This window comes from Propithecus coquereli, unplaced genomic scaffold, assembly GCF_000956105.1.
Source record: "Propithecus coquereli isolate 6110/MARCELLA unplaced genomic scaffold, Pcoq_1.0 Scaffold38, whole genome shotgun sequence".
Taxonomy (NCBI): Eukaryota; Metazoa; Chordata; class Mammalia; order Primates; family Indriidae; genus Propithecus; species Propithecus coquereli.
Genome location: NW_012149507.1, coordinates 8,975,457 through 8,981,456, shown reverse-complemented (window position 1 = coordinate 8,981,456; position 6,000 = coordinate 8,975,457). Strand labels below are relative to the sequence as shown.

At 34.3% G+C, this 6,000-nt stretch overlaps 1 protein-coding gene and 1 pseudogene across 1 annotated transcript in view; one reads left to right on the top strand and one right to left on the bottom strand.

The window, feature by feature from the left end:
• Positions 1–6,000, bottom strand: part of RBBP8 (retinoblastoma binding protein 8) — an 82,027-nt gene that overhangs the window by 55,281 nt on the left and 20,746 nt on the right. The gene's annotated exons all lie outside the window — the stretch shown is intronic.
• LOC105816649 lies at positions 4,047–4,296 on the top strand (annotated as a pseudogene).

Genomic DNA, 6,000 nt, shown 5'->3' with positions numbered 1-6,000 from the left:
ACAGATTATCTCTACTCACATCATCTCTATTCCAATTATAGAGGATTTATACTTTCTATTTTATTAATTTGTGTTCCTCAAACTTTTTACCTGGTCTTAATTTTAACGCAGGGCTTACAGTGCAGTGGAAGAACATGAACCCTAGCCTAGACTCATTTACCAGCTGTGTGACCTGGTACAATTAACCTAAACTCTCTGTGCCTCAAAATGTGGACACAATAGTATCTCCCTGATAAGGCGTTTATGAGGACTAAGTACTAGTGTACGTACAGGACACAGAACAGTGCTGGCACATACCTCTATTTAAGTGTTTACCATTATGATTTTATAGTCAGCAAAAAAAACTGATAAAGACATATAAAATTTTCTTTTAGTTGAACCTGATTACCTTCCAAAGTTGGGTCATATTTTATCCCTCCATTATTATTTTTAAAAATCACATTATTAAAAATAAAGTATGTATACATTTTAATTCTAAGAAAACCTGTTAGAAATTTAATTGGGATTTTCTGTGTGGTTTTGAAGCTGAAAATATGGGACAATACTGTGATTCAAATATCTTTCCCCAGAACCCTGATGGGTCTAAAATACCAATTCCAATAAGGCTGGCAAATCACTCTACCATAAAAAGTAGTAAATATTCATGTTAACTAAGTGGTAAACACAATGGGCTTCTAATACAATAATTTCAGGAATAATTAAACAAAGTCCTTATGAAAGCAAACTGATGAATTCCAAAAAAGAGTCACGTAACTTCAAAAACAAGTAAGAGTGAAATATATTATAAGACAGGTCTGCCTCGGACCTCAACCAAAGGAAGAGTTATTACCATACCGTATATCACCAACTTCACCTCTAAGGCATACTCCACGCCACTGGCAGCATTTTACTAGAAAATAGGTGGGCTTCTGTCTTTCTGAAGTAATTGAACATTTTAAACATAACTGGCATGTGAAACTGGGTAAATCTTGTATATGAAAATGTAACTAATAAGATAGATAACAAACCATCCCTTCTCTGTCTCCCTTACACCCCCCCCATGCACCACATACACCAGTCTTCTCGTTACTTTAAAATCAAATGTCATACATAGGGGTGGGGGTGTGGGACTATAGGGAGAGAAACAGGAACTATTATAATAATACCATGAATAAAGAAAATGGAGAAAACGATACGTTAAAGTTTACTCTCTAAAGAAACTATTTGTGATGAGGAATCAAAAGCATGAAAATAGCCCTGGCACAATTGCAGGATATTTTTTCTTTATAATTCTTTAAATTCATTAATTTAAAAAATAAAAGAACATAAGGGTTTATTTGTAGATGGGCAGTTTAGAATTTCTAAATTTCTCAGCAGCTAAAGACAATTTTCTTACTAAGTGCTATAAAGCTGGGTGGCTAAATATGGTAGATGTCATTATTATTTCCTCAGGGTAAAATAGTATAGCTACTGTTTTTCTTTAAATAACAGTTGATAATTGGGATGATCAGATTTACTAACTGATCATTAAGAAAGTCAATCAGTTAGTAAGTAATGGTTACACATTGGTAAAAACAGATGTAGCCATGTCCATAAGTAGGCTAAAAGAATGAGGCAGATCAAACTTAACTTTTGAAATAACCTCACGATATTCAACAGTCAATATTTCCATGTGTTTAATTTTGTAAATGTGTATGAAAGAAAAGCATTAGCCATGTGCACAGACAACTTGACTATCAGCAAAACACAGGTCTAAAACAATTAAGGAACAAATAGTAAAGTTACTGATTTATTTTCTAAATGCTCCTTCCAGATGCAAATACTTAAAGACTAAGATATCTTATAAATACAGATATTCTAACAATATGGAGATAAGACTGTATATTGTAAAATATACTGAGAAAGGAGGATTATGGTAATATAAGTAAACCCAAATTCCTAGTCCCACAATGCAAAGACCTAACTTACTCTGGGAATGGTTAAATAAGGCATCCCTTTAATTCTCTGATTACTCAGAGATTACTTAGCTACTTACCTGTGCTTCCAAAATGTACAGCCCCAAGCCACCTGAGGTACACAGGTACAGGGTAATTAAAATAATTAAAAGATTGCTAAGAGGATCAAATGACTCTATAAACTATATAGTAATGTAAGGCATTACTATCAGCTACTGAATAATCAGTTATGTTTCTAATCTTTAATATTCAGATATGCTATAGGTGACTTTTGAGAAAGTAATATTTAATAGTCATTTATAAATTTAAGAAGCTTTTTCATGTGGTTGTCTGGTTATATGTGTAGAGAAATATATTTTATATAAAAAGTCTCCATTATAAAAAGTATATTTGTAATAAAGCAAGTCTAGATAATGCCTAACCACTGAATCTGTAGGGAAATGATTCTGAATGAAGCTAATATGAAATACTATTTTGTAGCTATAAATTTATAATTTAAAATAGTAATATTTTAGAAAATCAAATTACTAGGTCTAAATGAAAGATCCATTTTAATAAAACAAATTTGCTTTAATAAAAACATTTAGTGAAGGTAGCTTAAAATATGTAGCCAAATAGCAAACACAATGATTTCTGGGTTTTAGTATTGCTTCTTTTTTTTTTTTTATTTAACATTCTCTATTGATATTTAGGTTGACTCATTACATTTTTAAAGTTGAAGTATAATTCACAAACCATAAAATTCATCCTCTAAAGTGTAGAGTCACAAGGCTATACAACCGTCACCACTATCTAATTCCAGAACATGTGCATCACCCTAAAAAGAAACCCTGTACCCATTAGAAGTCACTCCCTATTCTCCCTTCCCCCAGCCCCCGGCAACCAGTAATCTAGTTTCTGTCTCTATGAGTTTGTCTATTCTGTACATTTCTTCCATATAAATGGAATCCTATAACATGTGGCCTTTTGTGTTTTTCTTCTTTCACTTAACATGTTTTCAAGGTTCATCCATGTTGTGGCAGGTATTAGCACTTCATTCTTATTTATGGCTGAGTAATATTTCATTGTATGGATGGACCATGTTTTGTTTATTCATCAGTTGATGGACATTGGGTTGTTTCCACTTTGGGGCTACTGTAAATAATATTACTATGAAACTTCATAGTACAAACTTTTGTGTGAAGATACATTTTCAATCCTCTTGGGTATATACCTAGTGTGGAATTGCTGGCTCACAAATGTTTAATTTGGGGGGAAACTGCCAAACCATTTTCCACAGGAGCAGCACCAGGATACATTTGCACCAGCAATGTCTGAGGGTTCCAATTTCTTCATGTTGGAACAAGCTTGCCAACACTTGTTTTTGTTCATCATTTTTATTATAGCCGTCCTGAGTATGTAGTGGTATTGCACCGTGGCTTTGATTTGTATTTTCCTAACAACTAATGATGTTGAGCATCCTTTTATGTGCTTACTGGCCATTTTTATGTCTTCCTTAAGGAATTATCTATTCAAATCCTTTGCCTATTTTTAAATTGGGTTATTTGTCTTTTTATTATTAAATTATTGCTTCTTAAAAGTGACTGATACTTTGATTCAGAAGGATGTCTTTCTTAATCGGTAGTTGTTAATCCTGCATTTATAAGATCAGTAACTTCAACACTGAAGCAAGGCACAACATAAAGAGCTCATTGTCTAACTACTAATCAATTCTCAAACATTAAGACTTTGGTATTAGAAAAGCTCAAAGGCAACAAGAACTCCTATATAATGTTATACATAAAAGGGGAAACTTGTTGAATAACTCCAATAAACAATAATTTGGCTATTTTGTTTGGTATGCATTAAATCGCTATACCAAGTCACCAATAGTACTACTCCTCTTCTGATTAACAATGCTTGTAAAAGCCATCACTACCTGGACTATAACAAAAATGAAGATTTAAAAATAAACAAGTGTTATTTCATGATTTGACATTCCAAATTACTCAAAGAAAATATTTTTACCATTGAAGAAAAGCCTATTTATTCCTAAGTAAAACAAAAATAGTCTCACTGGGGCTGGTGCTTACGCAACCATGGAGAACGAGGTGACCCCAGGCTGCTGCCACCATGGGCAGTGAGTTTAGGAATCTGATGCAAATGCGGCATATGATCACCTGCAGTTTGTCACCCTTCCAGCAGTGCGCCTTTCCACACTACTTCACTAAGGGGATCCCCAACGTGCTGCGCCGCACTCGGGCGCCTGCCCTTCGCGTGGGTGCTGCCATTTGTAGTGTTTTATCTCGTCGACACGTGGGGGACCGAGGGGTTTGAGAAATCCAAGAGGAAGAATTCAGCTGCCTATGAAAATGACAAATGAGCACCTCATCTGGATGATGGTTCCCTGTCTCTGAAATCTGAAAGATCCTTTTCTGGGAGAGGAGTCTGCGTTGTAGTGTCTTGAAGACACAATAAACTTCCTACGGGCAGCACTGTTGTGATTTTACATTCTTGCTGTGACTGCTAATATTTAAGTTCATTGAAGCTCCCCGCTTCAGCATGAGTTCTGAACAGTTTTCCCTAGTCTGAGGTTTTGGTGAAGGAGCAGAATTCACCCTTTGTTCTATAATCTACAAAAAGTAGCTGCAGCTAACGTGTGTTGGTGGCATGGGCTGCAGGGAGTACCGGTTTGTGGCCCTCTGCTCCCATAATAACTATGAGGTCTAGTAATTATACTATAAAAAAAAAATAGTCTAATTATAGTGACATTTTTGGCTGTCTACCCAACAACCATTTCCTTTTTATTCCTTGCTAAAGGAATCCCGATTTTCTTTGGTATCTAGGAGCTGCTTGGAGAAAAGTTGATCTCTCCAGACCTAGGGGATGAATCTTAAAAAAAAATCTTTCATTTTTTAAATGCTTCATTTTGAAACAATTTGACTTATAAATAAGTTATAAACAAAACAGAATACCTGTATAATTATCACCCAGCTTCTCAAAATCATTAACATCTTACATAATCATAGTATTATTACTAAAATAAAAAAACCCTAACATTGGTAAAACAGCATTTAGTAATTTAAGACCTTATTCAAATGTGACCAACTGTCCTTTCATATTATTTCTTGAGTCCCATCCTACGTTGCATTTAACTGTCGTGTCTCCTCCAATGTGGGATAGTCTCTCCATCCTTCTTTGCCCTTCACGATCTTGACACTTTTGAAAAAAGTACTGGGCAGTTATCTTGTTGACTGTCCCTCAGTTTAGGTTTGTCTGATGCTTCCCCATAATAAAATCTGAGCTATGCATTTTTGATAAGAATATGACAGAAGTAATGTTGTGTTCTTCTTATTGCACCATATCAAGAAGTATATGAGGTTGACATATCTCACTAACTGTGATGTTAACTTTGATCATTTGATTGAGGTGGAGTCTGTCAGGTTTCTCTGTAATGTTATAATTTTCCCCTTTGTAATTAATAAGTATCTTGTAGGGAGATATTTTGAGTGATTTAAAAAATTTGCAAATAATTGTTTCTCATCATACTTTCATCCACTTATTTCAGCCTCTATTAATGATTCTTGCCCGTAACAATTATTGTTGTGATGTTTCCCAAATGGTGATTTTCTATTTCCATCATTCTCTCCATTATTTATTAACTGGAATTCTACTAAGGAAGAGCTGTTCTTTTATTCTATGGATAATATAATTCATTATTATCATTACAGATTGAGCATCCCTAAGAAGAAAATCTGACATCCAGAATGCTCCAAAATCCAAAACTTTTTGAGCACCAACATGCCACAAGTGGAAAATTCTACAGAGAAATAATTAGCACAAACTTTGTTTCACGTACAAACTTATTAAAAATATGGCATAACATTACCCTTAAGCTATTGTATAAAATTGCCTTCAGGCTATATAAGGTATGTATGAAACGTAAATGAATATTGTGTTTAGATTTGGGTGCCATCCCAAAGATATCTCAGAATGTATATGAAAATATTCTAAACTCCAAAAAAATGCAAAATCCAAAACACTTCTGCTCCCAATCCCTTTGGATAAGGGATACTCAACCTGTATT